The sequence below is a fragment of the Ranitomeya variabilis genome, chromosome 2, assembly GCF_051348905.1.
Source record: "Ranitomeya variabilis isolate aRanVar5 chromosome 2, aRanVar5.hap1, whole genome shotgun sequence".
In the NCBI taxonomy this organism is placed as follows: domain Eukaryota; kingdom Metazoa; phylum Chordata; class Amphibia; order Anura; family Dendrobatidae; genus Ranitomeya; species Ranitomeya variabilis.
The window spans coordinates 683,709,614-683,735,944 of NC_135233.1; the positions used below are offsets into that span (position 1 = coordinate 683,709,614).

General features: G+C 44.2%; 1 protein-coding gene across 1 annotated transcript in view; it reads left to right on the forward strand.

Annotated features, from left to right (window-relative positions):
* Positions 1-4,361: 4,361 nt before the first annotated feature.
* Positions 4,362-26,331, forward strand: part of TAAR1 (trace amine associated receptor 1) — a 95,955-nt gene continuing 73,985 nt past the window's right edge. Inside the window, exon 1 of the mRNA XM_077292822.1 lies at positions 4,362-4,544. The gene's annotated coding sequence lies outside the window, so the exon portion shown is untranslated. The remainder of the gene's footprint in view (positions 4,545-26,331) is intronic.

Here is a 26,331-nt window from a genome sequence, read left to right on the forward strand (position 1 = left end):
GACGTTGGTTGATGGTGCGAGACATCATGACCTAGATGTGTTCAATTGGATTCTGGTCTGGGGAATGGGCGGGCCAGTCAATGCCTTCATCTTGCAGGAACTGCTGACACACTCCAGCCACATGAGGTCTGGCATTGTCCTGCATTAGGAGGAACCAGGGCCAACCGCACCAGCATATGGTCTCACAAGGGATCTGAGGATCTCATCTTGGTACCTAATGGTAGTCAGGCTACCTCTGGCAAGCACATGGAGGGCTGTGCAGCCCTCCAAAGAAATGTCACCCCACACCATTACTGACCCACTGCCAAACCGGTCATGCTGAAGGGTGTTGCAGGCAGCAGATCGCTCTCCACGGCGTTTCCAGACTCTGTCACGTCTGCCACATGTGCTCAATGTGAACCTACTTTCATCTGTGAAGAGCACAGGGCGCCAGTGGTGAATTTGCCAATCCTCATGTTCTTTGGCAAATACCAATCCTCCTGCATGGTGTTGGGCTGTGAGCACAACTCCATCTGAGGACATCGGGCACTCAGACCATCCTCATGGAGTCGGTTTATAACCGTTTGTGCAGACATATGCACATTTGTGGCCTGTTAGAGGTAATTTTACAGGGCTCTGGCAGTGCTCCTCCTGTTCCTCCTTACACAAAGGCTGAGGCAGCGGTCCTGCTGCTGGGTTGTTGCCCTCCTATGGCCCCCTCCACATCTCCTAGTGTACTCATCTGTCTCCTTGTAGCACCTGCAGCCTCTGGACACTACGTTGACTGACACTGCAAACCTTCTTGCCACAGTTCATATTCATGTGCCATCCTGGATGAGCTGCACTACCTGAGCCTCTTGTGTGGGTTGTAGGGTCTGTCTCATGCTGCCATGAGTGTGAAAGCACAACCAACATTCCAAAGTGACCAAAATATCAGCCAAAAAGCATTGGTACTGAGATGTGGTCTGTGGTCCCCACCTGCAGAACTACTGCTGTATTGAGTGTGTCTTGATAATTGCCAATAATTTCCATCTATTGTCTATTCCATTTGTACAACAGCATGTGAAATTGATTGTCAAACAGTGCTGCTTCGTAAGTGGACAGTGTGCTTTCACAGAGGTTTGATTTATTTGGAGTTATTTTCTGTTGTTTTGTTCCCTTTATTTTTTTGAGCAATGTATATATATACAGTACAGTAAGTTTGGACACACCTTCCCATTTAAAGATTTTTCTGTAATTTCATGACTATGAAAATTGTAAATTCACACTGAAGGCATCAAAACTATGAATTAACACATGTGGAATTATATACTTAACAAAAAATTGTGAAACAACTGAAAATATGTCTTATATTCTAGGTTCTTCAAAGTAGCCACCTTTGGCTTAGAGGTAGCCTAAAGGTACCGTCACATTAAGCGACGCTGCAGCGATAGCGACAGCGATGCCGATCGCTGCAGCGTCGCTGTTTGGTCGCTGGAGAGCTGTCACACAGACCGCTCTCCAGCGACCAACGATGCCGAGGTCCCCGGGTAACCAGGGTAAGCATCGGGTTGCTAAGCGCAGGGCCGCGCTTAGTAACCCGATGTTTACCCTGGTTACCAGCGTAAAAGTTAAAAAAACAAACAGCACATACTCACCAGCGCGTCCCCCAGCCTCTGCTTCCTAACACTGACTGAGCTCCGGCCCTAACAGCACAGCGGTGACGTCACCGCTGTGCTTTCACTTTCAGTTTAGGGCCGGCGCTCAGTGTCAGGAAGCAGAGGCTGGGGGACGCACTGGTGAGTATGTGCTGTTTGTTTTTTTAACTTTTACGCTGGTAACCAGGGTAAACATCGGGTTACTAAGCGCGGCCCTGCGCTTAGTAACCCGATGTTTACCCTGGTTACCAGTGTAAAATATCGCTGGTATCCTTGCTTTTGCTGTCAAACACGGCGATACACGGCGACCTAGCGACCAAATAAAGTGCAGACCTTCTAGCAGCGACCAGCAATTTCACAGCGGGATCCAGATCGCTGCTGCGTGTCAAATACAGCGATATCGCTATCCAGGTCGCTGCAACGTCATGGATCGCTGGCAATATCGCCTAGTGTGACGGTACCTTAACTGCCATTAGGTACCGAGATAAGATCCTCAGACCCCTTGTGAGACCATATGCTGGTGCGGTTGGCCCTGGGTTCCTCCTAATGCAGGATAATGCCAGACCTCATGTGGCAGGAGTGTGTTAGCAGTTACTTCAAGATGAAGGCATTGAATTTATGGACTGGCCCGCCCGTTCCCCAGACCTGAATCCGATTGAACACATCTGGGACATCATGTCTCGCACTATCCACCAATGTCACGTTGCACCATAGACTGTTCAGGAGTTGGTGGATGCTTTAGTCTAGGTCTGGGAGGAGAACCCTCAGGAGACCCTCCTCCTCCTCATCAGGAGCATGCCCAGGCATTGTAGGGAGGTCATACAGGCACGTGGAGGCCAAACACATTACTGAGCATCATTTCTTTGTCTTGAGGCATTTCCACTGAAGTTGGATAAGCCTGTAACTTCATTTTCCACTTTGATTTTGAGCATCATTCCAACTTCAGACCTCCGTGGGATATTAGTTGTGATTTATGTTGATAATTTTTAGGTTTTATTGTTCTCAACACATTCCAATATGTAATGAATAAAGATTTACAACTGGAATATTTCATTCAGTGATATCTAGGATGTGGGATTCTAGTGTTTCCTTTATTTTTTTGAGCAGTGTATAAATAAATATATATATATATATATATATATATATACACTCACCGGCCACTTTATTAGGTACACCTGTCCAACTTCTTGTTAACACTTAATTTCTAATCAGCCAATCACATGGCGGCAACTCAGTGCATTTAGGCATGTAGACATGGTCAAGACAATCTCCTGCAGTTCAAACCGAGCATCAGCATGGGGAAGAAAGGTGATTTGAGTGCCTTTGAACGTGGCATGGTTGTTGGTGCCAGAAGGGCTGGTCTGAGTAGTTCAGAAACTGCTGATCTACTGGGATTTTCACGCACAACCATCTCTAGGGTTTACAGAGAATGGTCCGAAAAAGAAAAAAAATCCAGTGAGCGGCAGTTCTGTGGGCGGAAATGCCTTGTTGATGCCAGAGGTCAGAGGAGAATGGGCAGACTGGTTCGAGCTGATAGAAAGGCAACAGTGACTCAAATCGCCACCCGTTACAACCAAGGTAGGCCTAAGAGCATCTCTGAACGCACAGTGCGTCGAACTTTGAGGCAGATGGGCTACAGCAGCAGAAGACCACACCGGGTACCACTCCTTTCAGCTAAGAACAGGAAACTGAGGCTACAATTTGTACAAGCTCATCGAAATTGGACAGTAGAAGATTGGAAAAACGTTGCTTGGTCTGATGAGTCTCGATTTCTGCTGCGACATTCGGATGGTAGGGTCAGAATTTGGCGTAAACAACATGAAAGCATGGATCCATCCTGCCTTGTATGGAGCATCTTTGGGATGTGCAGCCGACAAATCTGCGGCAACTGTGTGATGCCATCATGTCAATATGGACCAAAATCACTGAGGAATGCTTCCAGCACCTTGTTGAATCTATGCCACGAAGAATTGAGGCAGTTCTGAAGGCAAAAGGGGGTCCAACCCGTTACTAGCATGGTGTACCTAATAAAGTGGCCGGTGAGTGTATATATATATATATATATATATATATATATATATATATATATATATATATATATATATATATATATATTACCTACAATACAAAGGAAATGTGTCATTTTTAACTTTAGGACTTTTAGAGATCATTCATCTTCAAGTTACTTAACTGTTCACAATAACAATAATGTTGACCAGAGAAGCATTAACCTTTAAATGCCATTGTACAGTTATAACCACTTTGACTACTGGGAGATTAGGCTCACATTAATACAATGGCTTGGCTTGTATTTCTGTGGCATAGAAATAAACCATTAACTGGGAGAATTTGGATTAATGCATTTAGAAGAATGCATATGACGTTCTCATGTACCGTATACTCATTGCTCAACTATGTTTACAATTTTCGTTACCAATGGAAAATTTTTCTCATGCTATAAACAGAATAGCTGAATTTAGACTTAAGTATTATTCATTGCTAAAGTTCAGCGGAATAACAGCCACCAAGCAGTTAAGTAGCTACACTGTAAAAGAAAAAGCAGAGAGAAAGGAAACAGTGAGAACAAAGAACTGACAATATAAAATAATGCAATTTAGATAATCCTTTAGCACCATAATAATGTCTATATTTGTATAACTGTGATCTGTGACCAAATAGGAACTAGTATAGCCAAAAAAATTATCATTTTATTCTGTCAGGGTTCCGGAGTAAAGACATATCCTGCTTATCTGTCCTTATGCATTTCATGTGCACGTCATCAATGACTGTCATGAGAATTCTACAGTCTCCAAATAGGAAACATTCCATTCAGCCGATGATGACGGTCTATGTGGATTACCTGCTGCTCCTGATGATACATATGTATTCGCTAGCAAACTATTCTGTATGACCTCACTATTTCACAAGGTAGGCATGCAGATTTATTACCTAATGAATAAAACCTTTTCTAATCTCTCTATATCCTGAGTGGCAATAGAGGTGGATGGATGCTAGGTTTTATAATGCTAAAAATAAATGAGTGACGAGATGCAGCTTGTTACAGCTTGTTACAAAGTAATAGTTACATAGAATTAGAATACTAGCTTGGCATTTTCATTCTTTATCGAAAAATTTTACATAGTTTTAGTTCATTTTTCTTGTCTTGAATAATAACATATACATAATTCATGTTTAAAAGAATTGAATTTGGTGTTTAGACACCTTTCTGGATATCATACTCCTGAACAGTAACAAATACAAAAAATATTTTTTTTGTCAAGTATCCTTTTTTGCTATAATTATAACTATTCAATATTCTATTGTGACTGTAATGAATCAAGCAATTGTTCATGTGAATATTTCTGATTTTGATTCCATCTTTGATACTATAGGTTGGATTTGCATCATGTGATTATTGTGGATTATGATCTTTTGTATGATTCTATTTTTTCTTCTTTTATGGCTCTATTCATATAACCATCTTAACTGGGCCTTGTTTGACTCAGATCAGTTTTAAGACAAATCCCAATGAATGCTGACAGATCCTAATGACTTACAAAAAGGTCCATTACAGCTCTAGCATTTTTAGTGCAAGAATAGTGCTGTAGAAAATACTATTCTTGTTGTCAGAAAACATAACAATCCTGGAAGGATGTGTAAAATGTACACTACCTTTCAAAAGTTTATGGTCAACCAGACAATTTTGTGTTTTCCATGATAACTCATACTTTATTAATCAAATGAGTTGCCAAATGAATTAAAAATCTAGTCCAGACATTGACAAGTTTCGAAAAAAAGATTTTTATTTCAAATAATAATTTTCTCCTTCAAACTTTGCTTTTGTCAAAGAATGTTCCCTTTGCAGCAATTACACCATTGCAGACCTTTGACATTCTAGCCATTAATTTGCTGAGGTAATCTGGAGAAATTTCAACCCATGCATCCAGAAGCCCTTCCACAAGTTTGTTTGGCTTGATGGGCACTTTTTGCATACCATATGGTCAAGCTGCTCCCACAACAGCTCAATGGGGTTGAGACCTGGTGACTGTGCTGGCCACTCCATTATAGATAGAATACCAGCTGCCTGCTTCTTCCCTAAATAGTTATTGCATAATTTGGAGGTGTGCTTTGGGTCATCGTCCTGTTGTAGGATGAAATTGGCTCCAATCAAGTGCTGTCCACAGGGTATGGCATGGCGTTGGAAAATGGAGTGATAGCCTTCCTTATTCATTATCCCTTTTACCTTGCACAAATCTCCCACTTTACCAGCACCAAAGCAACCCCAGACATCACATTACCTCCATTATGCTTGACAGATGGCGTCACACACTTTTCCAGCATCTTTTCAGTCCTTCTGTGTGATCCAAACACCTCAAACTTGGAATCGTCTGTCCATAAAACTTTTTTCAAATCTTCCTCTGTCCAATGTCTGTGTTCTTTTACCCATATTAATCTTTTCCTTTTATTAGCCAGTCTCAGATATGGCTTTTTCTTTGCCACTCTGCCCTGAAGGCCAGCATCCCGGAGTTGCCTCTTCACTGTAGATGTTGACACTGGTGTTTTGCGTGTACTATTTAATGAAGCTGCCAGTTGAGGACCTGTGAGGCATCGATTTCTCAAACTACAGACTGTAATGTACTTTTCTTGCTGCACTTTTGTGCAGCGGAGCCTCCCACTTCTCTTTCTACTCTGTTTAGAGCCTGTTTGTGTTCTCCTCTGAAGGGAGTAGTACACACCATTGTAGGAAGTCTTCAGTTTCTTGGCAATTTCTCGAATGGAATAGCCTTCATTTCCAAGAACAAGACTAGACTGTTGAGTTTCACATGAAAGTTCTCTTTTTCTGGCAATTTTGAAAGCTTAATGGAACCAACAAATGTAATGCTCCAGATTCTCAACTAGCTCAAAGGAAGGTCTGGTTTATAGCTTCTTTAATCAGCCAAACTGTTTTCAGCTATGCTATCATACTTGCACAAGGGTTTTCAAGGGTATTCTAACCATCCATTAGCCTTCTTACACAGTTAGCAAGCACAAAGTACCATAGGAACACTGGAGTGATGGTTGTTGGAAATGGGCCTCTGTACACCTATGAAGATATTGCATTACAAGATAGACGTTTGCAGCTAAAATAGTCATTTACCACATTAACAATGTATAGAGTGTATTTCTGAATCATTTAATGTTAGCTTCATTGTAAAAAACTGTGCTTTTTTTTAAATAATAAGGACATTTCTGAGTGACCCTAAACTTTTGAACGGTAGTGTATGTGTGAACAAGGTGTGCCAAAATTTAGAATGAAATGTATGTACTTCACAGGGTACAACCTGAAGGAAGAATTCACTATACAGTATTACATATTAATAGAGGTTAATAATGTTGATAGTATTATTATTATTAATAATATTTTTTTGCTTTGTTTTTATTACTATTATATTTAGTTTTTTAACCCCTTAACGACTGCCGGTACGCCTTTTAACAGTGGTAATTAAGGGTACTTATTCCTAAGTGCCACTTTTTAATGAGGCTAAGAAATAAGGGTATAGCACCCCCAGAGTCAGAATTTTCTGGGAAGACAATCGTGGGCACATGCTCAGTGTGCCCGCCGAGATCTGCCGGCCGCCACCTGGCAACAATAGGAAATTTTTCCTATTAGTTCATTTTGACCACTGTTATAGACCCTATCACAGTGATAGAAATTAAAAAAATGGTAAATCAAACCCCCTTTATCACTCCCTTAGTTATGTAAAAATAATAAAATAAAAAAATGTATTTGTTTCCATTTTTCCATTAGGGTTAGAGTTGGGCTAAAGTTAGGGTTGGGGCTAGGGTTCAGGTGGGGCTAAAGTTAGGGTTAGTCTAAAGTTAGATTTGGGCTAGGGTTAGGGTTTTGTTTATGGTTGGGATTATGGTTAGGGTTGGGATTAGGGTTAGGGGTGTGTTAGTGTTAGGTTTGTGGTTAGGATTATGGTTAGGGTTGGGATTAGAGTTAGGGGTGTGTTGGGGTTAGGGTTGGAGTTAGAATTGGGGGGGTTCCACTGTTTAGGTACATCAGGGCGTCTCCAAATGTGACATGGCGCCACCATTGATTTCACCCAATTTTGCCTTCACAAAGTCACACCACATACTATTGACTGAACTGTCTTTTCTTCAGCTAGTGCTTAATGGCAAAAGTGAAAGTCCTTAATCCACAATTATACATACAGCAGAAATTTCACAGCACTCAAAAAGACATAAAAAGAAAATGGTTTATTCCATCAGCTGTATATAAATGTTGTAAAAAAAGCATATTTCCAATTCATGTAATACAGCTTCTCTTCAGGACCTCCAACACCCTGACAAAGTGCATGAAACATTGTTGATAGGTGGCCCTTTTTGAGCAAGGGAAGTTAATCTATTTTAACCAAAAATCTGAAAACAAATTATTACACTATATTGTGACATTTAACCATGCAGGCCTATGATTGAACACATATTTAGACTGTCAAAATGGAAACACATACATGCCAAACAGATATTATAAGCAGACAGCTGGTGCATTAGCCTTTTTGGCCATCATGTGATGCTCATTTAGCATTTCTGATTAATTCGATATCATTTCAGGGTTTGCTGTGTGGAAAATATTTTTGTAAACAATGTAAGTATTATACCTGTGTCCAAAATGTATCCAGCAACCGTCTCAGCAGAAGTAGTACCAAACACAGACCTATTTGGCCTGCTTCATCTTTGGCCATTGTATCAATGAGGAGGAAGAGGAAAGCATAATGGAATATGTGTCTTATCACTTGTTTCATTCACAGCAGGATGATGTAGCCTCTGACAGTGACACCATCAGCAAGAGTCAGTTATCTGCTCACTCCACCTTTTCTGCTGCCATAACAGTTAATATTATGTAGAGAGCGGAATGTCTATTTTGTCAATAAGACCTGTTTCTGTTCTGCCTCTTAACTTTTAAACTTCTAACCCCCACCACCAGGAGAAGGAATTAGTGACTTTTCTTACACAGAAGAAATAATCATCTGAATCAGGGATGATGATGATGTTTTCTGAAGTAGACGAAGGGTGCCAAAAAGGTGATGTCTAAAAGATCATCTGAGACAAAGTAAGTCTGCTCTGTGGTCATCTCTGGTGCAAGTGATGCTGCACAAATGGTTAGTGAAAGAAGCCCTACAACACATGGAAAGTCTGGTCGGGGTAGTGGTGATTCGTACATACTGGAATCTCATGTGTGGAAGTTCTTCTGCACCTTGCTGCCAGATGATTCTTAGGCAGCATGAACGCTCTGCAATAGGAAAGTAAACCATGGACATTCTGACTTATAAAGTAGAAACTACAGCTGTCCATCAGCACATTAAGCAACATCACATACCAATTTGGAAAAGCAAGTCATCCAACAATCAAAACAAGCCTCAAGTAGTTCTCCTATCCCTTCTCGCCTGCTTGGTGTAATTATCAGCAACATTGCTATCCATTACTGCTGCTTGACATACTGCGTGTATGCCTCCTCTTCCCTCTCAGTTGCATTGGCAGGTATGCATCCCTGATTGTGTGCTGAGGAACCAGACATAAACTACCTGTCATCCACTTGTGTGCCAAATAAACTCTCACATGGTCAAATTGCCAATGGTGTAGTCGTTTCCATACCACCTTTTGGAATTGGCAATATTTTAATAAATAATGGATTGTGTTCAGCCTTGCTTGATACAAAACCACCATAAATTCTCTCAGAAAGGGGTACCCGCTCTGTATGCTTACATGAAGGAGAATATAGGCTGCTCTCTTTACTTGTTTTTGTGCTGCAAAGTATATTGCACATTACACACCTGGAGCAACCATGGACAGGGATAATATATAAGTTTTATAGCCCCTTGTGTGAATGATTTGAACAGCAGTGATGCACCATCACAACAGAGACAGGCAGTGAAGCATCCATGACTGGAACTACATCTGTTTCCACTGCCAGGCAGCAGTTTTTGGTCTCCTCCTACACCTCCTCTGCACCTCATTAAACACATGTGACTCATCCCCAAAATCCATAAGACACAGCCTTGATTAAACACAACAACCTCATTCTTTTTGTCCAGGCAAGTGTAAGAGTGGTGGACTGTACTGTTGCATTTTTGCCCATGAAGACCCTGATCAGGCTGTGCTGTATATTATGGTGACAACCCTGGCACACGCTGCAAACACGTTTCCTATAGCGGTGATCCAGGTGCACCGAACACCTGTGAAGAAAATCCAATCTACCCGAAGATCTCATCGGTTATAAGTAGTGTTGAGCATTCTGATACTGCAAATATCGGGTATCGGCCAATATTCGCTGTATCGGAATTCCGATACCGAGTTCTGATATTTTTGTGATATCGGAAATCGGAATCGGAAGTTCCTATAAGTTCCCAGGCGTGTGCGGTGCGTATGGTTCCCAGGGTCTGGAGGAGAGGAGACTCTCCTTCAGGCCCTGGGATCCATATTCATGTAAAAAATAAAGAATAAAAATGAAAAATATGGATATACTCACCGGTGCAACGGGCAGCCTCCGTTCCTAAGAATGCAGTGAGTGTAGGACCTGCGATGACGTCGCGGCTTGTGATTGGTCACGTGAGCGGTCACATGAGCGGTCACGCGACCAATCACAAGCCGCGACATCATCGAAGGTCCTTCACTCTGTATTCTTAGGAACGGAGGCAGACGCTTGCAGCGGTGACAGCCAGGGCCCGTCCGAGGGTGAGTATATCCATATTTTTTATTTTTATTCTTTATTTTTTACATAAATATGGATCCCAGGGCCTGAAGGAGAGTTTCCTCTCCTTCAGACCCCGGGAACCATCCAGGATCACTTCCGATATTTGTGTCCCATTGACTTGTATTGGTATCGGGTATCGGTATCGGCGATATCCGATATTTTTTGGATATCGGCCGATCCAATCCGATACCGATACTTTCAAATATCTGAAGGTATCGCTCAACACTAATTATAAGTTTATGCTTAAAATATACAACACTGCCCTTCACCTCTCCAAACAAACCTATTTCAACACCCTCATCACCTCACTATCCAATAACTAGTGTTGAGCATTCCGATACCGCAAGTATCGGGTATCGGCCGATACTTGCGGGTATCGGAATTCCGATACCGAGATCCGATACTTTTGTGGTATCGGGTATCGGTATCGAAACAACATTAATGTGTAAAATACAACATTAATGTGTAAAATAAAGAATTAAAATAAAAAATATTGCTATACTCACCTCTCCGATGCAGCCTGGACCTCACCGAGGGAACCGGCAGCGTTGTTTGCTTAAAATCCGCGCGTTTCCTGCCTCCCGCGACGTCACGGCTTCTGATTGGTCGCGTGCCGCCCATGTGGCCGCAACGCGACCAATCACAGCAAGCCGTGACGTAATTTTAAAATGCGCGCGTGTCCTGCCTCCCGTGACGTCACGGCTTGTGATTGGTCGCGTCGCCCATGTGACCGCGACGCGACCAATCACAAGCCGGAACGTAATTTTAAAATCCTGAATGCCTAGAATTAGGCATCCAGGACCTTAAAATTACGTCACGGCTTGCTGTGATTGGTTGTGTCGCGGCCACATGGGTGGCACGCGACCAATCAGAAGCCGTGACGTCGCGGGAGGCAGGAAACGCGCGGATTTTAAGCAAACAACGCTGCTGGTTCCCTCGGTGAGGTCCAGGCTGCGTCGGAGAGGTGAGTATAGCAATATTTTTTATTTTAATTCTTTATTTTACACATTAATATGGATCCCAGGGCCTGAAGGAGAGTTTCCTCTCCTTCAGACCCTGGGAACCATCAGGAATACCGTCCGATACTTGAGTCCCATTGACTTGTATTGGTATCGGGTATCGGTATCGGATTAGATCCGATACTTTGCCGGTATCGGCCGATACTTTCCGATACCGATACTTTCAAGTATCGGACGGTATCGCTCAACACTACCAATAACCCGAAATGTCTCTTTGACACATTTCATTCCCTACACAACCCAAGAGTGTAGTGTAGACCCCAACCACAGATCTCAACACTGATGGCCTGGCCAATTATTTCAAAGAAAAAATTGACCATATCCGACAGAAAATTAACTCCCAATCCCATCATACCCTACACTGTCCTCCCTCCCGCACTTAATATAATTCACTCTCTGACTTTGAACCAGTAACAGAAGAAGTGATCAGGCTCCATGCATCTTCTCGCCCAACCACTTGCACCAGTGACCCATTCCATCACATCTCCTCCAGTCTCTTTCCTCTGCTGTCACCACTCACCTAACAAAAATGGTCAACCTCTCTCTCTCTCTTCTGGTATCTTTTCCTCCTCATTTAAGCATGCCATTATACATCCATTACTTAAAAAAACATCCCTCATCCAAAACTGTGCCGCTAACTCTAGACCTGCCTCTAATCGTCCCTTCATCTCTAAACTCCTGGAACGCCTGGTCCACTCCTGTCTTATCCGTTATCTCTCAGATAATGCTCTTCTTGATCCTCTACAATAAGGTTTCCGCTTTTTACACTCTACTGAAACTGCCCTTACTAAAGTCTCTAATGATCTACTAACAGCTAAATCTAATTGTCACTGTTTCCTGCTAATTCTCTTGGATCTGTCATGACTCTGGATGGGCTGGTTCTGGCTCCTTCTTGGTCAGGTCTTGGTTAAATTAGTCTGCCTCTCTTTGGTTCTGGGGCAGCTATTTAATGCTGGTAGTTCCTGGGTTCTGAGTTGGTTATACTTCTGTCTACTTTGTTTGAGATAGCTGACCCAGGTTATTCGTCTGTGGTCGCTGTGCCTCTCTGTCCGTGTGTGTTTTGCTGTGTATGACCCGGTTTGCCCCCTGACTACTGCTCCTGTTTTCTGCTTGGTAATTCTCTGTCTGTCCTGGCTTTCTGACCCATTGGCTTGTCTCTGACTAATCCACTGTTTTGCCCATGGTACCTCACTCCCATCTGGATCCCGACCCTCGGCTTGGCCTTTCATTATGTCTCTGCCTTAGTACTCTGTGTCCTGTGTTTTTTGTAGACCCTCCATTCTCATGCAGTAGCTCGGTCCCCATGGTCCCTGCAGTGATCACATGACCTGTTATGATCTGGTGGCCTAAGAGCAGCATGAGACGTACTCTGGAGAAGGTGGTACCTGTACTGACCGCAGACCCTGAACTTAACACCGCAACTAGAAATAGCCGTGGAATGTACCTAGCACTCCCTGGACATCTCGACACAGCCGGAGGACTAATTACCCCTAAAGATAGAAAAGGGAAAACTATCTTGCCTCAGAGAAAATTCCCAAAGGATAGGCAGCCCCCCACAAATATTGACTGTGAGAGGAGAGGGAAAAAACATACACAGACTGAAATGAGAATTTAGCAAAGGAGGCCACTTCTAGCTAAATAGAAAGGATAGGACAGAGTACTATGCGGTCAGTATTAAAACACTAGAAAATATCCACCACAGAAAATACAAAAACTCCACAGCTAACTAAAGATATGGAGGGTATATCTGCATCTCCAGAGATACCAGCTTGGCTAAACAAATCCTTATACAGACCAAGCTGGACAAGACAAAAAACATGGAAAAGAACTGAACAATAAGGCCACAGCATGTGGACAGCAAAAAAATCAAAGCCAGAACTTATCTTTGTTGAAAAGAATTGCAAAGCAGGAGAGACCAGGCAGAGATGTGAATCCTCCAGGAACAATGGACAACTGGCACTGACTAAAGGGTGAAGCAAGACTAAATAGCCCAGTCAGATTTGCAGAAAGTGAACACACCTGATAAATGCTGCGATTCAGAGACAGCAGCGCTACCACTTACAACCACCAGAGGGAGCCCAAGAGCAGAATTCACAACAATGACCTGCTTAGTTCAGGCCCTGTGTGCACTGCATGCCACATTCCTTCCTCTCCCTGTGCTCCCACTAGTGCCCCCTTGTGCTGCTTCTCTGCTACACCAGGCAGCATCATTACAATATAACTGACCCAAAGCATTAAAGGAGATTCTGCACCTTTTTTTCCCTTTTTCTCTCTGATTTGGACCCGCTCCAAGCGTGGTCAGATCAGGTAGCTAACCTGACCAAAATGATGCTGAATCTATTGGTGGAGCAAAGAGCTTTGGTTGCTTCCCACCGACAGATGCAAAGTGAGTTGGCAGATATGGTTAATGCAGTTTGGGGTGCCTCCTCTCCTTCTGGCAGTGTGGATGGGGCTGTCTCAGATGTTTCCCTTTTTTCTCCTGAACCCTCTGTAAAACTATTGGATACCTTCTCTGGGGATAAAAGTAAATTCCGGGTCTTTAGGGAGAGTTGCAAGTTATTGTTTTCCCTACGTCCTAGGTCTTCAGGGGACAAGAGTTAAGGGTGGGTGTAGTAGTAGTATAGATCTTTGTTATGCGAGGGCCTGCAGTCCTGAGCTTTCTCCCTGCCCCCTACCTCCTCTGAGAGAATGTCTGTGGGTCTCATTTATGATGAACCTGATCAAGTGAGATTGGAAGAGGACATGATTATGGGTCTCACTCAGGGGAAGCTCTCTGCCGAGTGGTACAGTCCAGGCGGTGGGCACCAAAAGTGTCTTGCAATGAGTCGGCACTCAGAGGGCTATTCTAAAGGGGGCTGTCAGAGCATTTAAAGGATGCGCTAGCCCTGCATCCACCACCTGATTCTTTGGAGGAAGCTATGACACAGGCCGTCCATATGGACTGTAGGCTGCGAGAGAGGGGAGTGGTGCATCGTGAGGCTCTGTTGTTACCTATTAAGCCTGAACCCCTATTATCATTTGAACCCATGTAGGTGGGGGCTGTCTCCACAAAGGAAAGGGAGAGGAGACGCCGAAGGGAGAAAAATCTCTGTTTTTATTGTGGAGCTCTTGTCCATTGGAGAAGAGACTGCCCCTCCTGTCTGCCGGTTTCCAAGGTCTCGGGAAACAACTAGGTCTGGGTAGCTGCTGAGGAGGCTGCCCAGACCCCCAGGTACTGTCTTTCTCAATCTTAAAATTATTATTAAAAGTTGAACTTGGTGTGAACAATTGTTTTATTCTCTCTTCTACTTTTGTGGATTGTGGTTCTACTGTGAATCTGATTGACTCTAAGTTGGTGGTTGTGAGATAGGGACAGTCTGGTTGGGAAAACCAAGAAGGTCGTGGCTATTGACTCTACACCTTTTACCAAAGGGCGGGATCCTCTCCGTTACAGAGGAGTTCATCTCTTAGGTTAGCCCTGTTCATACGGAGTATATAGCCTGTTTTGTTTTGGACAACCTCTGTGCTGGCTTGGTCTTGGAGTTCCCCTGGTTGCAATGTTATAATCTAGTCATTGACTGGGATGCCCAGGAGATTGTTAAATGGGGGCCTAAATTTAAAAATAACTGTGTCATCCGTCGGTCTGGAGGGTATTGGCTGAAAGTCAGGCCAAGGGGTTGCCAACGCACCGCCGTTTTGATTGTGCCATCGGTCTTATTCCTGGGGCTAAGTTGCCTAAGGCCCAGTTGTGGTCCTGAGTGGCACGCCATGAAGGAGTACGTATCTCCCTGTTGCCACAGGATTCTTTTTTGTAAAAAAACCCCAAAAAAACAGTGGCCTCCGCCCATGCCTTGACTTTCAGGAATTTACTAAGATTACCGTGAGAAACACTTATCTCCTTCCACTCATTCCTGATTTGTGTAATCAATTGTCTAGGGCCAAATTTTTTTTCTAAGCTGGATTTGTGGGGGGCATATAACCTGATTTGGGTACGGGACGGGGATGAGTGGAAGACTGCGTTCCTCACTTATGAAGGTTTATTCAAAAATTTAGTTTTGCCATTTAGTTTGACCAATGCTCCTGAGGTCTTCCAAAACTTAATCACTTTTGTGTGCTCTGATTTTATTGGGCGGTCTGTGATTATCTACTTAGATGACATTCTGGTTTATTTATCGGATAAGGAGGCCCATGTTAATCTTCTTCGGGCAGTTCTCCTGAGACTTAGGTAGAACCTGCTTTTTGCTAAATTGGAAAAATGCTCATTTTTTGTCCAGGAACTCTTTCTTGGGGTTCATTGTCTTCAGGGAGGGGTTTCGCATGGATCCCAAGAAGGTTCATGCCATTGTAGATTAGGTTTAGCCTCATGACCTGAAAGGTCTGCAACATTTTTTGGGATTCGCCAATTACTACCGGAGGTTTATTAAGGGTTTCTCACAGGTAGTCTAGCCCCTCACCGATTTGACACAGAAGGGGGCTGACATTAAGAACTGGCCTGCCTCAGCGGTAGCAGCATTTTTATTGTTTTAAAAAATGCTTCATGACTACCCCTGTTCTGGTACAGCCAGATCCATCTGAGCCTTTTATAGTAGAAGTTGATGCCTCAGAAGTGGGGGTGGAGGCGGTGTTGTCCAGGGGCCCGCCACATTGACCAATCTTAGACTATACACCTTCTTCTCCAAGAAGTTCAATCGGGAACTTCTTGCAGTAAAATTAGCTTTTGAGGAATAGAGGCATTGTTTGGAGGGGTGGCTCATCCAATTACGTTGCTTACTGATCACAAAAACCTGGTGTAGATTGAATCGGCTAAGAGGTTGATCCCTAGGCAGGCTAGATGGTCTCTGTTTTTCTCCCGGTTCCAGTTTTCTATCACTTTTCATCCTTGATCCAAAAATGTGACGGCCGATGCCTTGTCCTGGAGCCTGGATACGGTTTCTCCTCCAAAACCCCCATCCTCCATTCTTCATCCTGGGGTGGTGGCTAATGTGTCATCTGGTTTGGAACTGGAGATTCTGGAGGCCCAATCTCATGTCCCCCATCCAAACCAGTTGATAAGCTGTTTGTCCCAATTCAATTTCGTCTCAGGATTCTTCAGGAGTTTTATGACTCGGCATTGGGTTGACATCGTGGTATCTCGGCCACTCGTGGGGCCATCGCGAGGGTGTTCTGGTGGTCCTCACTTTCATCTGATGTGAAGAAGTTTGTGTCTGCATGTGAAGTTTGTGCCCGCTCTAAGAGCTCTCATAATCGGCCCGCCGGGGAATTGATGCCTTTGCCATTTCCTGATAGATCTTGGACACATTTGTCCATGGATTTTATCTCCAATCTTCCCTCTTCTAAGAGTAATACTGTCATATGGGTAGTGGTGGACAGGTTTTCTAAACAAGCACACTTTATACCCTTGGTGGCTTTACCTTCTGCAGGAACCCTATCTAGGTTGTTTGTACAACATGTGGTTCGTTTGCATGGTGGGCCCTTGAGTGTGGTGTCTGATCAAAGAGTGCAGTTTGTGTCCAGGTTTTGGAGGGCGTTTTGCAAAAAATTGGATATTGCGTTGTCTTTTCCATCCGCATACCATCCCGAGACCAACAGTCAGATGGATCGGACCCACCAGTCGTTGGAACAAATTTTGCGCTGTCTTTCCACTTCCAGACAGGAGGATTGGTGTGATGCCGTACCGTTAGCGGAGTTCGCTTTTAATAACCATGTGAATCACTCCACAGGCATCTCCCCTTTCCTCTGCAATTACGGGTTCAGTCCACACTTTGGGGAGTTCTCTCATTTGGACTCCGGGTGCCATGGGGCTGATGATGCTGTACAGCGATTGAGGGATTTATGGCGAGAGGTCCAAAGGTACATTGAGGAGAATCAGTTTAAGGATTTTGCAGACAGGAGACGGACTGCGGGGCATTCTCTCCTGATTGGGGATAAAGTGTGGTTGTCCACCAGTAATATTAAGCTTAGGGTTCCTTTGGTAAAATTGGGACCTAAGTTTATTGGCCCCTATGAAATCATGGAAGTGGTCAACCCTGTGGCTTTTTGTTTGTGTCTTCCATCTCATCCTTTAAAATCTCCAATGTGTTCCATAGGTCCCTGCTGAAACCATTGGGGACCGTGGATGAGGGACCATTGGGTCCCGCACCACCCTTGTTGGTCGATGGTCAGGAGTAGGGTTGAGCGACTTTCATTTTTTTAAAATCGAGTAGGGTTTTGGGAAACCCGATTTTGTCCAGAGTCGAGTCGAGTGCAGTCGGCCGATTATCGCTAAAAGTCGGGGATCGACCGAAACACGAAACCCAATGCAAGTCAATGGGGAAGCATAGTCGGCAGTGAGTGGAGGCCAGGAAAACACCTACAGTGCCCATTTTAATGCCAAAAACATCCATTCTTGTTTCTGAAGCTTGCCAATCTTAATTAACTGTATAATAATAGTTGGGCATAGGGAATTGGGGGAAAGTTGTGGGGGGAGTAGGGCTGGCTCAAGTTTTTCGTGGGCCCAGGAAATGCGGACTACGTCACGGCGGTGTTGCAGGGAAAGGTAAGTATTTAAAAGTTGCAAGTGCTGTGATCCTGAGCAAGCAGGGGGGGGGGGGCCACTCGTTCGCATTGCCACTGGCACAGGGCCCCTCAAAGTACGGCGGTGTGTTTGCATGGCGGGGGCGCCTCCCACCAGCAGCGACACTTTTGCGTACTCTGAGGGGCCCTGTGCCAGTGACGTCGCCAACGAGTATGCCCCCCCACCTGATGAAGGAACCTGCACTTTCATCTGCACCTTCCTCTTTGTCCCTGTGTAAGGTGGTATAACATGCGGGAAGGGGAACCTTACTTTCAGCAGGGACAGATTCTGGCTGTGTAGAGTACAAGGGGAATGTAGTGGTCTAGGTCAATGTACCAGCAGACTCATTTAGCAGTGGCTGGGCAATGGGCAGGATGAGGAGGAAACAGATATAGGGCCAAAGAATAAAGTAGGCTACATGCAGTTCAAAATTGGTAACAGGACTAAACAGGCGGCATTGCTTTGTTCAGTGGAGTAGCAAACCCAAGAGCAGCAGACACTGTTTCAAGGGCCTAACCACACTAGTAGGCCAAATGCAGTTTAATATCTGATAGTATAGGGCGAAAGCCAGAATGTGGAAGCTCAGCTTTGTTCAGTTGAGGACAACACCAGGGAGGGGCAGACACCTTTAGTAGGCCGGAAAAGCCTATTGCATTTTTTAAAATGGTAATTTGGAGCAGAAGGTTGAAGCTCAGCTTTATTTAGTTGAGGGCAACACCAGGCAGGGGCACACAGACAGACACCTTTAGTAGGCCGGAAAAGCCTATTGCATTTTTCAAAATGGTAATTTGGAGCAGAAGGTTGAAGCTCAGCTTTATTTAGTTGAGGGCAACACCAGGGAGGGGCAGAAGCCGTTAGTAGGCCCTAACCACCATTTTTTTTTTAAAACCACTTAATGAGAGCCAGAAGGTTGAAGCTCAGCTTTATTTAGTTGAGGACAACACCAGGGAGGGGCACACAGACAGACACCTTTAGTAGGCCTGAAAAGCCTATTGCATTTTTCAAAATGGTAATTTGGAGCAGAAGGTTGAAGCTCAGCTTTATTTAGTTGAGGGCAACACCAGGGAGGGGCAGAAGCCGTTAGTAGGCCCTAACCACCATTTTTTTTTTTAAAACCACATAATGAGAGCCGGAAGGTTGAAGCTCAGCTTTATTTAGTTGAGGGCAACACCAGGGAGGGGCAGAAGCCGTTAGTAGGCCCTAACCACCATTTTTTTTTTTAAAACCACATAATGAGAGCCGGAAGGTTGAAGCTCAGCTTTATTTAGTTGAGGACAACACCAGGGAGGGGCACACAGACAGACACCTTTAGTAGGCCTGAAAAGCCTATTGCATTTTTCAAAATGGTAATTTGGAGCAGAAGGTTGAAGCTCAGCTTTATTTAGTTGAGGGCAACACCAGGGAGGGGCAGAAGCCGTTAGTAGGCCCTAACCACCATTTTTTTTTTTTAAAACCACATAATGAGAGCCGGAAGGTTGAAGCTCAGCTTTATTTAGTTGAGGACAACACCAGGGAGGGGCACACAGACAGACACCTTTAGTAGGCCTGAAAAGCCTATTGCATTTTTCAAAATGGTAATTTGGAGCAGAAGGTTGAAGCTCAGCTTTATTTAGTTGAGGGCAACACCAGGGAGGGGCAGAAGCCGTTAGTAGGCCCTAACCACCATTTTTTTTTTTAAAACCACATAATGAGAGCCGGAAGGTTGAAGCTCAGCTTTATTTAGTTGAGGACAACACCAGGGAGGGGCAGAAGCCGTTAGTAGGCCCTAACCACCATTTTTTTTTTTAAAACCACATAATGAGAGCCGGAAGGTTGAAGCTCAGCTTTATTTAGTTGAGGACAACACCAGGGAGGGGCACACAGACAGACACCTTTAGTAGGCCTGAAAAGCCTATTGCATTTTTCAAAATGGTAATTTGGAGCAGAAGGTTGAAGCTCAGCTTTATTTAGTTGAGGGCAACACCAGGGAGGGGCAGAAGCCGTTAGTAGGCCCTAACCACCATTTTTTTTTTTAAAACCACATAATGAGAGCCGGAAGGTTGAAGCTCAGCTTTATTTAGTTGAGGACAACACCAGGGAGGGGCACACAGACAGACACCTTTAGTAGGCCTGAAAAGCCTATTGCATTTTTCAAAATGGTAATTTGGAGCAGAAGGTTGAAGCTCAGCTTTATTTAGTTGAGGGCAACACCAGGGAGGGGCAGAAGCCGTTAGTAGGCCCTAACCACCATTTTTTTTTTTAAAACCACATAATGAGAGCCGGAAGGTTGAAGCTCAGCTTTATTTAGTTGAGGACAACACCAGGGAGGGGCAGAAGCCGTTAGTAGGCCCTAACCACCATTTTTTTTTTTAAAACCACATAATGAGAGCCGGAAGGTTGAAGCTCAGCTTTATTTAGTTGAGGACAACACCAGGGAGGGGCACACAGACAGACACCTTTTGTAGGCCTGAAAAGCCTATTGCATTTTTCAAAATGGTAATTTGGAGCAGAAGGTTGAAGCTCAGCTTTATTTAGTTGAGGGCAACACCAGGGAGGGGCAGAAGCCGTTAGTAGGCCCTAACCACCATTTTTTTTTTTAAAACCACATAATGAGAGCCGGAAGGTTGAAGCTCAGCTTTATTTAGTTGAGGACAACACCAGGGAGGGGCAGAAGCCGTTAGTAGGCCCTAACCACCATTTTTTTTTTTAAAACCACATAATGAGAGCCGGAAGGTTGAAGCTCAGCTTTATTTAGTTGAGGACAACACCAGGGAGGGGCAGAAGCCGTTAGTAGGCCCTAACCACCATTTTTTTTTTTAAAACCACATAATGAGAGCCGGAAGGTTGAAGCTCAGCTTTATTTAGTTGAGGACAACACCAGGGAGGGGCACACAGACAGACACCTTTTGTAGGCCTGAAAAGCCTATTGCATTTTTCAAAATGGTAATTTGGAGCAGAAGGTTGAAGCTCAGCTTTATTTAGTTGAGGGCAACACCAGGGAGGGGCAGAAGCCGTTAGTAGGCCCTAACCACCATTTTTTTTTTTAAAACCACATAATGAGAGCCGGAAGGTTGAAGCTCAGCTTTATTTAGTTGAGGACAACACCAGGGAGGGGCAGAAGCCGTTAGTAGGCCCTAACCACCATTTTTTTTTTTAAAACCACATAATGAGAGCCGGAAGGTTGAAGCTCAGCTTTATTTAGTTGAGGACAACACCAGGGAGGGGCAGAAGCCGTTAGTAGGCCCTAACCACCATTTTTTTTTTTAAAACCACATAATGAGAGCCGGAAGGTTGAAGCTCAGCTTTATTTAGTTGAGGACAACACCAGGGAGGGGCACACAGACAGACACCTTTTGTAGGCCTGAAAAGCCTATTGCATTTTTCAAAATGGTAATTTGGAGCAGAAGGTTGAAGCTCAGCTTTATTTAGTTGAGGGCAACACCAGGGAGGGGCAGAAGCCGTTAGTAGGCCCTAACCACCATTTTTTTTTTTAAAACCACATAATGAGAGCCGGAAGGTTGAAGCTCAGCTTTATTTAGTTGAGGACAACACCAGGGAGGGGCAGAAGCCGTTAGTAGGCCCTAACCACAATTTTTTTTTTTAAAACCACATAATGAGAGCCGGAAGGTTGAAGCTCAGCTTTATTTAGTTGAGGACAACACCAGGGAGGGGCAGAAGCCGTTAGTAGGCCCTAACCACCATTTTTTTTTTTAAAACCACATAATGAGAGCCGGAAGGTTGAAGCTCAGCTTTATTTAGTTGAGGACAACACCAGGGAGGGGCAGAAGCCGTTAGTAGGCCCTAACCACCATTTTTTTTTTTAAAACCACATAATGAGAGCCGGAAGGTTGAAGCTCAGCTTTATTTAGTTGAGGACAACACCAGGGAGGGGCACACAGACAGACACCTTTTGTAGGCCTGAAAAGCCTATTGCATTTTTCAAAATGGTAATTTGGAGCAGAAGGTTGAAGCTCAGCTTTATTTAGTTGAGGGCAACACCAGGGAGGGGCAGAAGCCGTTAGTAGGCCCTAACCACCATTTTTTTTTTTAAAACCACATAATGAGAGCCGGAAGGTTGAAGCTCAGCTTTATTTAGTTGAGGACAACACCAGGGAGGGGCAGAAGCCGTTAGTAGGCCCTAACCACCATTTTTTTTTTTAAAACCACATAATGAGAGCCGGAAGGTTGAAGCTCAGCTTTATTTAGTTGAGGACAACACCAGGGAGGGGCAGAAGCCGTTAGTAGGCCCTAACCACCATTTTTTTTTTTAAAACCACATAATGAGAGCCGGAAGGTTGAAGCTCAGCTTTATTTAGTTGAGGGCAACACCAGGGAGGGGCAGAAGCCGTTAGTAGGCCCTAACCACCATTTTTTTTTTTAAAACCACATAATGAGAGCCGGAAGGTTGAAGCTCAGCTTTATTTAGTTGAGGACAACACCAGGGAGGGGCACACAGACAGACACCTTTAGTAGGCCTGAAAAGCCTATTGCATTTTTCAAAATGGTAATTTGGAGCAGAAGGTTGAAGCTCAGCTTTATTTAGTTGAGGGCAACACCAGGGAGGGGCAGAAGCCGTTAGTAGGCCCTAACCACCATTTTTTTTTTTTAAAACCACATAATGAGAGCCGGAAGGTTGAAGCTCAGCTTTATTTAGTTGAGGACAACACCAGGGAGGGGCACACAGACAGACACCTTTAGTAGGCCTGAAAAGCCTATTGCATTTTTCAAAATGGTAATTTGGAGCAGAAGGTTGAAGCTCAGCTTTATTTAGTTGAGGGCAACACCAGGGAGGGGCAGAAGCCGTTAGTAGGCCCTAACCACCATTTTTTTTTTTAAAACCACATAATGAGAGCCGGAAGGTTGAAGCTCAGCTTTATTTAGTTGAGGACAACACCAGGGAGGGGCAGAAGCCGTTAGTAGGCCCTAACCACCATTTTTTTTTTTAAAACCACATAATGAGAGCCGGAAGGTTGAAGCTCAGCTTTATTTAGTTGAGGACAACACCAGGGAGGGGCACACAGACAGACACCTTTAGTAGGCCTGAAAAGCCTATTGCATTTTTCAAAATGGTAATTTGGAGCAGAAGGTTGAAGCTCAGCTTTATTTAGTTGAGGGCAACACCAGGGAGGGGCAGAAGCCGTTAGTAGGCCCTAACCACCATTTTTTTTTTTAAAACCACATAATGAGAGCCGGAAGGTTGAAGCTCAGCTTTATTTAGTTGAGGACAACACCAGGGAGGGGCACACAGACAGACACCTTTAGTAGGCCTGAAAAGCCTATTGCATTTTTCAAAATGGTAATTTGGAGCAGAAGGTTGAAGCTCAGCTTTATTTAGTTGAGGGCAACACCAGGGAGGGGCAGAAGCCGTTAGTAGGCCCTAACCACCATTTTTTTTTTTAAAACCACATAATGAGAGCCGGAAGGTTGAAGCTCAGCTTTATTTAGTTGAGGACAACACCAGGGAGGGGCAGAAGCCGTTAGTAGGCCCTAACCACCATTTTTTTTTTTAAAACCACATAATGAGAGCCGGAAGGTTGAAGCTCAGCTTTATTTAGTTGAGGACAACACCAGGGAGGGGCACACAGACAGACACCTTTTGTAGGCCTGAAAAGCCTATTGCATTTTTCAAAATGGTAATTTGGAGCAGAAGGTTGAAGCTCAGCTTTATTTAGTTGAGGGCAACACCAGGGAGGGGCAGAAGCCGTTAGTAGGCCCTAACCACCATTTTTTTTTTTAAAACCACATAATGAGAGCCGGAAGGTTGAAGCTCAGCTTTATTTAGTTGAGGACAACACCAGGGAGGGGCAGAAGCCGTTAGTAGGCCCTAACCACCATTTTTTTTTTTAAAACCACATAATGAGAGCCGGAAGGTTGAAGCTCAGCTTTATTTAGTTGAGGACAACACCAGGGAGGGGCAGAAGCCGTTAGTAGGCCCTAACCACCATTTTTTTTTTTAAAACCACATAATGAGAGCCGGAAGGTTGAAGCTCAGCTTTATTTAGTTGAGGACAACACCAGGGAGGGGCACACAGACAGACACCTTTTGTAGGCCTGAAAAGCCTATTGCATTTTTCAAAATGGTAATTTGGAGCAGAAGGTTGAAGCTCAGCTTTATTTAGTTGAGGGCAACACCAGGGAGGGGCAGAAGCCGTTAGTAGGCCCTAACCACCATTTTTTTTTTTAAAACCACATAATGAGAGCCGGAAGGTTGAAGCTCAGCTTTATTTAGTTGAGGACAACACCAGGGAGGGGCAGAAGCCGTTAGTAGGCCCTAACCACCATTTTTTTTTTTAAAACCACATAATGAGAGCCGGAAGGTTGAAGCTCAGCTTTATTTAGTTGAGGACAACACCAGGGAGGGGCAGAAGCCGTTAGTAGGCCCTAACCACCATTTTTTTTTTTAAAACCACATAATGAGAGCCGGAAGGTTGAAGCTCAGCTTTATTTAGTTGAGGACAACACCAGGGAGGGGCACACAGACAGACACCTTTTGTAGGCCTGAAAAGCCTATTGCATTTTTCAAAATGGTAATTTGGAGCAGAAGGTTGAAGCTCAGCTTTATTTAGTTGAGGGCAACACCAGGGAGGGGCAGAAGCCGTTAGTAGGCCCTAACCACCATTTTTTTTTTTAAAACCACATAATGAGAGCCGGAAGGTTGAAGCTCAGCTTTATTTAGTTGAGGACAACACCAGGGAGGGGCAGAAGCCGTTAGTAGGCCCTAACCACAATTTTTTTTTTTAAAACCACATAATGAGAGCCGGAAGGTTGAAGCTCAGCTTTATTTAGTTGAGGACAACACCAGGGAGGGGCAGAAGCCGTTAGTAGGCCCTAACCACCATTTTTTTTTTTAAAACCACATAATGAGAGCCGGAAGGTTGAAGCTCAGCTTTATTTAGTTGAGGACAACACCAGGGAGGGGCAGAAGCCGTTAGTAGGCCCTAACCACCATTTTTTTTTTTAAAACCACATAATGAGAGCCGGAAGGTTGAAGCTCAGCTTTATTTAGTTGAGGACAACACCAGGGAGGGGCACACAGACAGACACCTTTTGTAGGCCTGAAAAGCCTATTGCATTTTTCAAAATGGTAATTTGGAGCAGAAGGTTGAAGCTCAGCTTTATTTAGTTGAGGGCAACACCAGGGAGGGGCAGAAGCCGTTAGTAGGCCCTAACCACCATTTTTTTTTTTAAAACCACATAATGAGAGCCGGAAGGTTGAAGCTCAGCTTTATTTAGTTGAGGACAACACCAGGGAGGGGCAGAAGCCGTTAGTAGGCCCTAACCACCATTTTTTTTTTTAAAACCACATAATGAGAGCCGGAAGGTTGAAGCTCAGCTTTATTTAGTTGAGGACAACACCAGGGAGGGGCAGAAGCCGTTAGTAGGCCCTAACCACCATTTTTTTTTTTAAAACCACATAATGAGAGCCGGAAGGTTGAAGCTCAGCTTTATTTAGTTGAGGACAACACCAGGGAGGGGCAGAAGCCGTTAGTAGGCCCTAACCACCATTTTTTTTTTTAAAACCACATAATGAGAGCCGGAAGGTTGAAGCTCAGCTTTATTTAGTTGAGGACAACACCAGGGAGGGGCACACAGACAGACACCTTTTGTAGGCCTGAAAAGCCTATTGCATTTTTCAAAATGGTAATTTGGAGCAGAAGGTTGAAGCTCAGCTTTATTTAGTTGAGGGCAACACCAGGGAGGGGCACACAGACAGACACCTTTTGTAGGCCTGAAAAGCCTATTGCATTTTTCAAAATGGTAATTTGGAGCAGAAGGTTGAAGCTCAGCTTTATTTAGTTGAGGGCAACACCAGGGAGGGGCAGAAGCCGTTAGTAGGCCCTAACCACCATTTTTTTTTTTTAAAACCACATAATGAGAGCCGGAAGGTTGAAGCTCAGCTTTATTTAGTTGAGGACAACACCAGGGAGGGGCAGAAGCCGTTAGTAGGCCCTAACCACCATTTTTTTTTTTAAAACCACTTAATGAGAGCCGGAAGGTTGAAGCTCAGCTTTATTTAGTTGAGGACAACACCAGGCAGGGGCACACAGACAGACACCTTTAGTAGGCCTGAAAAGCCTATTGCATTTTTCAAAATGGTAATTTGGAGCAGAAGGTTGAAGCTCAGCTTTATTTAGTTGAGGGCAACACCAGGGAGGGGCAGAAGCCGTTAGTAGGCCCTAACCAAAGTTGAAGGCCAAATGCAGTTTAATTTCTGATACTATAGGCCGAAAGCCAGAAGGTGGAAGTTCCGATTTAGACAGTGGAGGACAATTTGAATTAGGGACTGCAGACAGACTTAGTAGGCTGTCCCCTGTGGACCATGCATCCACCACATTAACCCATTGCGCCGTAATGGACACGTAATCTTCCGTGGCCATGCCTACAGGTCCATGCGTCTGTTGTCAGGTGCACCTTTGTACTCACAGATTGCCAGAGTGCTTGGACAAT